The 12,153-nt window shown below is 45.5% G+C and overlaps 1 protein-coding gene across 3 annotated transcripts in view; it reads right to left on the reverse strand.

Moving 5' to 3' along the window:
* Positions 1 to 12,153, reverse strand: part of MYLK (myosin light chain kinase) — a 180,311-nt gene that overhangs the window by 134,995 nt on the left and 33,163 nt on the right. The window lies entirely within an intron of this gene.

Genomic DNA, 12,153 nt, shown 5'->3' on the forward strand with positions numbered 1-12,153 from the left:
GAAAAGTTACAACAACACCGTGTGTTTGCTTAATGTTTTTGGGGAGCAATGCGGCTTTAGACCACTCTGTCTCCAATACTAGTCAGCAGCTAACATCTGTTGAGTGCTAAGTATTAAGCACTCTTGTAAGTACCTGACACGTGGGAGCCTTACAGTGACTTGTTTGGAGAGAAGATATTTCCCCAACGAGGAAAAATTAAGAGAGATAAATTCCAAGAAAAGACATCACCTTGAGTTTCAGACAAAGAAGTTTCCTTTAAGCCCTGAAATGCAATAGGCCCATGAGAATGGGCAGGTCTTCAGAGGAGTGGGTTTCAGACTGGCCCATCAACGTGCGGCCTGGGACCCAGAATGAAGAGATTTTAGCACTGGACAATGCACAGTAGACAACACAGAAGTCTCCTGAGAAAGAAGCTGTTTGCGTTATAAAATGACGGTAGCAATAGCTTTTACCTGTGTATCCACTGCAATACAAGAGCCGGCAAATATGGATGGAACAAAACCAAAATTTGCTGGATGACCCCAAGCGGAATTCACAAAGAAAGCCTTCAATGACCCCCTCACACCCCAGTAAGGTCAGCAAAGATGCTATATTAGCACAGGGGAGAGCATCCAAACTTGGCATCCAAACACAGTGAGCTCCCTGAGCACGCCCGTGCAGAAACAACTGCGCTAACAATTTCAGGGGTCATTGTTGAACTGTGCTCACCTCCCTTCCCAGGCATCCCGCCTCCAGTTCATCCTCAAACCCATTTCTCAGTAGCCAGGATGCAGATGTCTTCCTTGGGAAGGAAGCCCGGAAACACAGGGAAAATCCCCAAAGTGAACAATCCCCTCTTTGGTTATTCCATAGTCACCCGTCAGCACAACATTATAAATCTCACAAGGCCTGCCTCCCCATCCTCACTAGTTAGTAGTCTGGCTTCAATTTAAAAAAAAGAACAACAACAACAAAAAACCCCAAAAAACAAAATTCAAAACTTCAAATCAATATTGCCCATCTTGTTTATAAATTCTGGAAACAAAAAAATCCCTTTCCTATTAAAATCTAAGCCATATTCATGACAGAGATTGAGTATCTATGAGGGAATGCTGAGATTCTGAAATCTATCCCCTGGAAGCAGTCAACGGTGTTTGTGACCAAAGCACTCACACCCTCTCTGAGGTGGGTGGTGGTGAGGCATCCCCCGTCACTTGGACAGATAAGGTCTGACATCTGTTATAATATGAAACAAAGGGTTACTGGTGGTTGTCTCTGGGTCTCTACTCTTTTTCTTTACTGAGCAATTATTTTCTGGCATTTCTGCAAATAACATACCTGGCCTTTGTGAAATTAAAAAAAAGTAAATGAAAATATGTTTCCTTTTTTTTTTTTTTAAGATTTATTTATTTGAGAGAGAGAGAAAGAGGTGGGGGAGGGGAAGAGGGAGAGAGACTCTCAGGCAGACTCCACCTGAGCGTGGAGCTGGAGATGGGGCTCCACCCCACAACCCATGAGATCATGACCTGAGCCTAAACCGAGTCAGACACCCGACCAGCTGAGCCACCCAGGCATCACATTTCTTTTATATTAGCATGTATAATGAATGTACAGCACATTCATTAATTTGTTGAGGTCCCCAAGGGCTTCCATTCCATACAATGGAAATAGAAGCACTCTACAAATAAACACTGAGCATCTTTGATGTTGACAAACGTTGTGTACCCATATAAAATCATGTCATCCTGTGATGCTATCTTGGCAAATGTTCATATAGAGGAACATCAGACAACAACTACTTCATTAAAGCATGTTTTTAGAAAACAACTAAGGAAAGATACACTTTCCTACAAAAGGAAGCCCTGGGAAGTCTGGTGCTATCCTGAGTTTGCAAATCACAGTGATCTCCTCCACCACGTTAGGAATAACCAGCCTAACCTCCAGAAGATGATTACACAGCCTTCTGTGAGCTTTGGAGAAAGGGAGTGTAGAGCATTGTAATGGGAGGAGAGAAATCATTAACTTCACCAAAGGCATGGTTAGCATTCCATTAGCAAGTACTCTGGCCCCCTGCAGCAGGGTGGACTCTGGTGGCCCACAGGCCAGGGGCATAAATGATTAACTGGGGACAGGGCAAGTGTTTCTGTCCTCAGGAACTGGACTCCCTCCTTCCTTTGAATTTTCCTCTTGCTTTCTACACCACCCCTTGCTCCCACCAATTTACCTCTGAGATGCCCTATTAAAATAAATTTTAGATTTTTAAAGATCCTGAAACTGGCACTTCTTAGAAAGTTGCAGTTCCTAGCGGGACTTTTGTACCACCTTGTAGCTGAAGCACAGGCAAGGATTTCTGTGACCTTGCTTGGGTTCCCAGGTCTGAAATGATCTACAACTCCAGTTCTTCTCTTCCCAATAGGAGAAAAACTTGTTCAACCACTACATAATATTACCTAAAGACAATCAGCTTCACAGAAACCCATTTTTACTGTCTGCCCACCATCCTGGGCTCCTGGGTGGGGAAGAGAAAGAAGCCTGGGCTCACACCCCTGGCTTGCAAGACAACAGCCCTGCGTTTCCTGGGAGCATTATCTGCCTTCATCACAGGCCTTCAGCCAAGAAGTCATAGCGAGCATTTTTACAGTCTAGTCCAAGGCCACATGGAAAATCCCACTGATATTTAGTTTTTAGAGGACCTTCACATATAGAATCTTATTTGATTCTTACAACTCTATGAGGGAAATGTCTTGGGTTGGGGTATTCTGATGCAGGACCTGAAACAGGGGTTCGGAGAACCCCATCTGCAAATCCTCAGCCAACATAGTTGCTGGGAATGGTTTACTGGCCTGATGAAGGGGGTCTAGGTGGGGCTCTAACAGTGTCAGTGATGGCACATGAAGTCAATCATAGTATTGAACCCAGAGAGCTGAGGAAAGAGGCCCAAAGAAGTCGATGATTAGCCAGTAAATGGCAGATTAAGTGGAGATCTGGGACCACAGTTTTGGTTTCTAAGGTGACATGATTGTCTGCTCCTCATTGTAAATTCATGTTTTTGGTGAGGCAAATACTGGAGAACCTAAAGCAGTGATAACTCTTATTCCCTAAGTGACACTAAATCTCTTCTAGGTTAAAGCGATATCTGTTCCCCACTTTGAGAAAAGGCCAAATGGTTCATAGAAGATACAGCCATGCCATACTCAAGGCTTGGGTTGTTCCCCCAGATTAACAATAGGGCAGTGCTATAGACTAAATATTTGGGTCCTTCCAAAATTCCTAAATTGCAACTTAACTCCCCATGTGATGGTATTGGGAGGTATTAGGATAGGGCCTTTGGGAGGTGATTAGGTTGTGAAATTGGGGCCTGCATGAATGGGATTAGTGGTCTTACAAGAGCTATGCTAAAGAGCTCCCTCACCTCTTCCGCCATGTGAGGACACAGCAGGAGACAGCCGTCTATGAACCCAAAAGCAAGCCTTCACCAGATACTCAATCTAGCGGTGCCTTGATCTTGGACTCCTAGCCACTAGAACTATGAGAAATAAATTTCTGTTGTTTAAGTCCCCAGTTCACGGTATTTCCGTTATGGCAACCTGAACAGTCTAAGATGAGACGATTAGTGCCATACGTGTGCCCAAGACACTCCTGGGATGTTCAGTGTGATAAGGGAGGGAAGCTTGAGGGCTGGGCCTGAGTCCTAGGACTGGCTTGGCTTCCTAGCCCCTTTAGGTTGTAGTTCCTTGTTTCACTGAAGAGAAAACAGCTTCCCGATAGCTAAGGAGGCCTTGGGTAGTATACTGAGGTAACATGCCTCTGAATGGTGACCCACTTAGCTTCCCCTTTTTCCCTCCAGTCTCCTCTGGGTCCAGCCCACAGCCTTCGTACCCTCTAATCCTCCATACAGGAAAACCAAGTGACCACAAGGAGACATGCTCATGGACACGAACAGGCAGCCCTGACTTCTCACCATAATGAGTTTTTGGAAGCAGCTCCACAGAGGGTCATTCTAAGGAGAATCATATTTTTGCCACAGTAACCACACTTAATTGGAGGTTGTGTCCTTGAATAAAAGCCTGGATCGAATAAATCAAGAGCATAACCAATAACTTGTCATAAAAATAAAGATACAGTAACCATAACCCCTATAATAATTTAAAATAGTAAAACTGTGCTCCGGCTCCATAAAATGTCCTCAAAAACCTTTACGTCCTCAAAAGGCCTTTAAAGGGAACGAGGGCTCATTGTGCACGTGCTGAATAATGAGGAGAAAGTGGGCAGCCGACTCAGCTGCAATGACACCCACCTGTCATATTTGAGAGACATTTTCTTCAGAAGCTGGCGCGGTTTTGAGATTTACTAACTGACTGAAAGTGAGACTTCTTTTTTTTTTTAAGATTTTATTCATTTGCTACAGAGAGAGAGAGAGAGATCATAAGTAGGCAGAGAGACAGGGGGAAGCAGGCTCCCTGCTGAGCAGAGAGCCCGATGCAGGGCTCGATCCCAGGACCCTGAGATCATGACCTGAGCCGAAGGCAGAGGCTTAACCCACTGAGCCACCCAGGCGCCCGGATGTTGCTGTTTTTGATGATCTCCTACAAGTCCTTTGTTCCCGGATAGGAGTGTCCCAGTATGCATCCCTCAATGCCAATGTATCAGCCAGATGGGGCACAAGATGGTCCTAAGGCTCTGTGCCCCTAGGAGATGGAGGGAGACCAGGAGGAGAGAAACCAGGACAGCACTGGGACCAGGGTGAAAACAGGCAACCCGGCAGGATGCTGGAGAGCTTCTCACAGAGAAGCTGTGAGCCATGAACAAAAAAAAACCTCAAGGGGGGAAAACAGCAGACTTGAGGTATTGCCAAAGGATATCTGTTTGAATCTTGTTAAGTCACTGAATTGATGGCGGGAAAGGCTGAGCCCAGCAGATGGACATTACAGAAACCTGTTAGGTGGATGTCTCCCCTGAGCTGGAAACACCGATGCTGCCACACGGACTGTCTACCTGCTAATAATTCTCTGACTGCCTATAGCACATGACTCTGAACTCCTTACCCCATTTTGTGGCAGCTTCCTATAAAATAAATAAATTCCCTTATGATCAATGATGACTAGATCAGGGCTGGTGATTTGAAAACTGAAAAAAGAATAGGCAACAGACCAATGGTGCTGTGGAGGTAGCTGAAGAAGAAGTCTCTGCCCCATCTGTAAGTCCAAGATCACTCAGATAATAAATGGATATGGTGCCCAGAAAGGAGAATGAAAACACCAATACCCCAAACAAATCAGACCGCAAAAAATGTCTATAAAACTGACGTCATGGGTATATTATGAGGGTGAAGACTGAAGGGTGAGCCGTGGGCATGGCATGACCACACTTAGGGTCCTGAGTCTGTGTCAGCAACTGGCACATGGCCCTGCAGACAGGCAGGCACTTTGAATTATCCTGTTGCCAAAAGTCAAAGGCCTTAACTGAACACACAGAATCCATCAGGAAGAGATCAGCCTGGCCAAAACCAGCAATTAGCGAGAGGCTGAGGCTGCTGGATGCAGCCTGCCCCTAGTCCAAGTGGTGAAATGAGGAGGACAAAAGAGGTGCCATGAGAAATGAAATCAGAATGTCAAAAACCATTCCTCAAACTGGCTCAGTAACACCACACATGTCCTCAGGGGCTGAGGCTGAAAGTCTCCCTCTCTGATCACTTTCTACAGCAAGCTTTCTTTTCTGTGGCCCAAGACACAGGCACCTCCTATATCTGCAAGTTTGAGAGCGCCATGTTTCTTCCATTGAGAGCACAAGGCAGGTGATGTCTTGGCAGTCTTGGATTACACCATGCTCTCCTGTATCTTTGCCCCCCAAATTCTATTTCCTTTTATCAAGATCAAGCTTATCAATGCACACACCTTTTTGATTTGATTCCCTTCTAATGATACAAACACCTAAAAACCTCAAAAGCTGTCCAGCAAAGAAACAGAATCCCAAGTGTCATCAGACACCTGTCACACTGATGATTTCCTAGTTCCTCCAAATTCATAGTTTCCATATAACACAAGCGTCCTCCTATTTGCACTCGCAGTTGCTCTGGGGCGGCTGGGGATTATTTGAGCCTTACCAGAAGCCTCTCTACACAAAGCCCTGGGGTTCTGGCTTTACTAGCTCTCATGATGGCTTTCAAGGACATGGCCTCACCAGTGGTGAGGCTGGCCCGGGAGCTCACCCTTTTTGCTACTGAGTTGAGACCTGCTCTCAGGTATATTCAAATATTAATAGGAGTCCTGCGGCATCATAGAGGCTTACCAAGTGAGTGCTCTGGTTTGGTTTTGACTTGCTCAAGGTCTCCTGCCACACACCCATCCCCCTCTACCCACCACACGTGAGTCAGGTGGGAATGCCGTCAGCTGCTTCCTGGATGACATGCGTGGGCCCCCAAAATGGACGTGTAATCTGAGCCAGCCGATCAGAGCTCTTTCCTGCAGTTTTCAGTTAGAATAAAGGGAGACCAAAGCTGTCTCTTTTCACAGAGATCCCACGCTGGGCAGATGAAAGCCTGAAGCTGTCTAGAGCCATTCTCTTCCATCCCTGCCCCCCATCTTCTTGCCCCCTCCCAAGAGGAGGAGGCCATGTGATGAATCAGACGTCACAGACACAGTGAAGAAAAGAGATGGAGACTTTGCCTGCCAGAACCGTGCTGGACCCAGGATCACTTTTACAAGAGAGCACATTTCTTTTGCTTACCCCAGCTGGAGGTAACTTGCAGACCAGAGTCTTGATGAATCTGGCCTCTGGAATCAGACATACCTATGTATGGATAGTGTCTGCCCCAGTTACCAGCTGCCTGACTGTGCGCGAGTGATTTAACTTCTTCGGCCCTCAGTTTACACAGCTGAAGGAAGGGATGATACCAGTCACCACTTGCACGGAAAGTTTATGACCAAATAAAATAAGCGCAGGTATGACAGCCATTAATAATGACTAAAGGTCAGAGCTTCTCTCTCCTCCTCAAAGTAATTCTTCATAATAAGGTACCCCAGAACCCACTCAGCTCCCAGCTTTATTAACAGTGCCAAAATGACCTAAGAACTATTAGCCTTTAAACTTCTGGCCTTGCCCGTCCCCATCCTATAGGATTCACATCCTTAGAGACAACCTCAAGGTATTACACTCTCCACTGGATAAAAACCTGACGCTTTAACTGAGAACACCTCTGCTTTAACCGAATTGGCTCATTATGTTTACTGGAGAGGTGAACCCTGCTTGAAAAGAGATCACTGTTTGTTTGTTTTTTTATAAGATTTTATTTATTCATTTGACAGAGAGAGACACAACGAGAGAGGGAACACAAGCAGGGGCAGTGGGAGAGGGAGAAGCAGGCTTCCCGCTGAGCAGGCAGCCCAATGCAGGGCTCCATCCCACGACCCCGGGATCATGACCTGAGCCGAAGGCAGACGACTAATGACTGAGCCACCTAGGCACCCCTGAATCATGTAACATCACAAAGCACATTTTGAAACAAATATGCAGCATGTGGTTTTGACTGCCCCATTCATCCCCTCCTGTAATACCACGTGCACCTTTGAGGCCGAGACGATCCCCTGCTTTCTGCCTCACTGAATAATGCAGCCCTGGAATTTCAAGGGCATGGTGAGTATCAGAAAGGAAATAAATCTGGGGTAACACATATGGAGTCTCTCGCCGGTCATGGTTGGACCTGGAGAGAGACAGACAGACATACTTCACAGGCAGAACGAGAACAGCAGAGGACGGCTCCCCAAGGAACACACATGCTATTTGGCAGTGCCTCCTTACCCCTTAAACAGCAGACCCTGGATCCCGTGAGACTCTGAAACTGGCCACAGATCACACTGGAAAGGTCCTCTATGATAAGGACTTTCTGAGAAAGGGAGGTAGTTCTGTTTAAGAGCAGAGGTGGGCAACAATGAACCCAGGGTCTTGAACCCCAAAAGCCTCTTGACTTGGTCCCTTTGGCTTGATTTCTGAGTTTTGGTCTCTCGAGGCTGATCCTCTGACCCAACACCTGCTCCCCACACACACTACCACACAAGGTGTGCATTCCGCCTGGATTCTCCCAGCTGGCCAGCTGCGAGGGGGTGGGGCGCAGCACGTGGGGTTTGGAAAGTGGGGATCTTTCTTGCCGCCTGCATCAATAGGGCCAGGAGAGTGTCTCTGGGATGCTGTCAGACGATGCCTAGCGCAAGAGGCAGAGAGCAGCCATATGAGTGTGCTGCTTTATGCACGATGTCGTCTCCAGGCTCCAGCTGTCCCAAAGCATCCTGATCTGCAGAGAGAATCATGCCAGATGCAGAGTCAACAGCTGCTTCTCGCGCAATGTCAGCATCTGACTGCCCGCCAGGCCAAGAAACACAATCTAACATGCTTTTTAAAAACCGTTTTTATTCTCACCAAGACAATACATGCACATGGTCAAACGTCCACTGGTACCATAAGTCATAACAACAACAACAACAACAAAAAGCCTCTGCTCTACTCCTCCCACCCCAAATTCCACGTCCTTGAGAATGTCATCTTCAACTCTTGTCGCCATTTCTGAAAGTGTTTCTTTTCTTCCGTGTTTCTAAACAATAGCCCTTACACGATGACACTTTATTCTTTTTAATTTTAGACATCATTTCCTAACTTCTCTGTGTGGAACCTGAGCTTTTAGCTCTCCAATCCCTCTCCCTCCATAAGCCCTTCCCAAGCCATAATCATTACATTACAATTTTTATGTCAATGTATAGTGTTTTTTCATTTTAACTTTGCTCACTGCCAAGCTGCAGAATATGTTACAATTCAATTTCTTGAACTTTTCCTTTTTTCTGGAGTTAATAACTACCACACTTTGGTTTTTCTTTGTTCTTTAAGAACCCCAACTTCTTAGGAGAACTATAAACTCCTTCTCAGCAATGGTCAAACACATTCCATAACTAATTCACCACTTGCTTTTATTTTTTCCTCCTTTGGAGATATCCTTCCTGGGATACTCTGTCCTCCTCCTCCAGTCTACACTGGACGCTTTCCCAGCTAGATGCACAGTGGTCCTTCACCATCTCTGGGGCATTTCCTAGTGTCTATCACCATTTTGGATAAACACAGCCTCTTCTAGTGGTTTCTCAAGAATGAACGCATAGAAGATTATAATTTTTAAATCTGGCATTTCTGAGTGTCAATATTCTAACTTTATACTCAACATACAGTTCTTCTAGGAATGGAATTCTAAACAAATCCTGTTTTCCTTTGGCATTTCGAGGGCATTGTTTCATGGCATTTGAAGGCAATCCTGCTGGTCCATGTTGCTACTGAGAGATATAATGTCAGACTGATCCCTCACATCTCACATGCTGAGTGTGTGTGTGTGTGTGTGTATGTGTGTGTGTTTTAAACTTCCAGACTCTTCCTTTTTTCTCTGACAGTCTAAAATGTTATGATGATTTGCATTCATGTAAGTGTCCTCTTTGTTCCCTTATCTTATTGCTCTCTGGTTATAGGTCTTCTCATTATTGGTAACAAGTCTTTCAAGTCTTGGAATTTGTGTGTTTTGACAATTTTCTCTCCACTGGGTGTTGTTGTTGTTTAGTGTTCTTTTTACAGAACTCCTGTGAATTGGCTATTAGCCCAAGTAGATGAGCTTCTGCATTTGTTTTCTCACTTATTCTTCCCTCCCTTATTTTTGTTCTTTCCAGGAGTTTCTCTCATCTTATCTTCCAGTTTACCAAAGCTATTATTTTGGCTCTCGTTAACTCAAAAACCTCTTTCTTTTTTGGCTTTTCAAAGCTGTTTTGAATAACATCCTCTTCTTGTTTAATGGAAGTAACATTTTATCTCTAAAGTGAGATCAAATTTCTTCAAAGTTTTCTGTTTTCTGTGGTCTCTATTTCTACTTGGTTCCTTTTCTGATTCTTTTTGTCTCTCTCACAACAGAGGCGTCCCGTGAGCATGTGATGACCCTTCACTGATTCTTCATATGTGAAGAACCAAAAAAGCTCGATGCACACAGGTGGGGCCTTGTCAACTTGTGGGATCTCCCAGCGAAGGGACTGGGTAAAAACCCTCAGCGACCAGTATCCGTGGATGTTTTCTCTTGAGATGATCCATTTCCACAAAGAAGACTCTTGCTGCTTTTCGTGGTGGTGATGGGGACACCGTAATTACATCTGTCAACGAGCATTTAGGATTCAGAGTGAGGGGAGGCCATGAGGCTCTTATGCCGACTTGCCCTTAGCCCTCCCTCTTGATTACAAATACTCACCTCTGCCTTCATTGTACGTTGTGTCCAGGAGTTGAGAGCTGGTCAGGTTCAGTTTCTCCACAGAAACATACAGTCTTTCAGGGTGTTGGGGAGGAGCAGCGGCCTGGCACTATGGGGCAAAGAAGGGGGCCCAGGGCCTAACAGCTCCTTATTAGACTTTTAATCAACTCTCCAGCTTTCAGCTCCACTCTGCAACCCAGGCCTTTGAAAGTATTTGATGCCTCCTCTTGGTCAGCCATTTAGGAACTCTCTGGCACAAGCTGACTTCTTTTTTTCTTGCTGTCCACTCCCCAAACCACAGACCCAGCACAACATAAGATGCTGAAACCCAAGCCCGCCAGTCATCTATTTCACTTTCCAGTGGCCACTCACCTGACATCTCTCATTTACTGCTATTTTTGTTGTCATAATTTCATAATTTTCATCTTCTTTTTATAAAAAGACATTTTAAGGATGGTCATTATTTAGAAAGAAAAAAAAAATAGAAAATAACAAGTCTTGGCAAAGAGAAACTGGAATCCCCGTGCGCTGCTGGCGGGAATGCAAACTGGTGCAGCTATTGTAGAAAACAGTATGGAGGGTCCTCAAAAAATGAAAAATAGAACTCGCCTATAATCCAGCAATTCCACATCTAGCTCTAAACCCAAAGAACTGAAAACAAGGCCTGGAACAGGTATTTGGACACCCACATTCACAGCAGCATTATTCAGAACAGGAGAAAGGCGGGAAGCGAGTCAAGTGTCCATGCAGATGAACGCAGAAAACGAGGTGTGGTACGTATGTCGAATGGAATAGGAGTCAGCCTTAAAAGGGAAGGAAATCCCGACCTATGACACAGTGAATGAGCCCTGGAGACATGACGCTGGATGGAGGAAGTCAGGCACAAAAGAACAAATACAGTTTGATTTCACTTTTTAGGAGGTACCCAGATTAGTCAAATTCATGGAGACAGAAAATAGAATGGTCGTCTTTTGGTGGGGGAAAGTGCGGAATCACTATCAGTGGTAAAGAGTTTCGGTTTCACAAGGTGAAAAAAGTCTGGGAAAACGGGTGGTGGTTGTGGTTGCACAGTGGTGTGAAGGCACTTGATGCCCTTGAACTGGACACTGAAGAGTGGTCAAATTTATGCTATGTTTATTTTACACATTAAAAAGAAATCAATGCATTTTTTCCTGATTAATCTCTGAATTCTATTTTGTTTCAAATACCTGTACACTTTTCTCTTTGCCAAACACTACATTGCTTATCACATGATGGCTTTATGTTAAGTATTAAAATCAAGAAATAAAAGTTTGAAAAACTATAATTCAGACAAAGTCACTTCTCTATTTAAAAAATTTCCAGTGGCTTTTCATTGCACTAAGAATACAATCCAATGACCATGGCTCACAAGGCCATGCGAGACCTGATCCCTGCCTATGTCTGCACACAGCGCTCCTGCCACATCGGCTTTCTCTCTTGGCCAGAAAGTAAGATGAACATAGCAGGCTCTCCACCCAGGAGTGGCTCCCGGCCGTCTGGATGACAGGGGTACACAATCTGCCAGAGCACATGATCAGCACCACAAATGAGGTTTGCGTGGAGGACTGTGGGAAGGTGGTGGGGAGGGAGGAGCTCTGTGGCTGTGTTGCTGCCAGCTGAGTGGGAATCCTGGGCCACCTCCCAGGACAGCACTGGGACCCAAAGGATCTAGGCCCAGGGACTAAGAGGGCTGGGTTCCTGAGAAGCAGCCATTCAGGCTTAGAAAGAAGATGGCTGCCACCTTTTGGTAGCCCTGCAGGGACCCCACGCTGGGATGGGCCAGGAGAGGTGACTCCCAAGCCCAGGAGGACGCAGGCAGGGCAGTGCAAGTGCAGGCTGCCAGAGCCCTGGACCCACTCTATTCTCTGAATCTCTCCCCACAGACAATGCCAGT

Source organism: Meles meles, chromosome 4 (assembly GCF_922984935.1).
Source record: "Meles meles chromosome 4, mMelMel3.1 paternal haplotype, whole genome shotgun sequence".
Taxonomy (NCBI): domain Eukaryota; kingdom Metazoa; phylum Chordata; class Mammalia; order Carnivora; family Mustelidae; genus Meles; species Meles meles.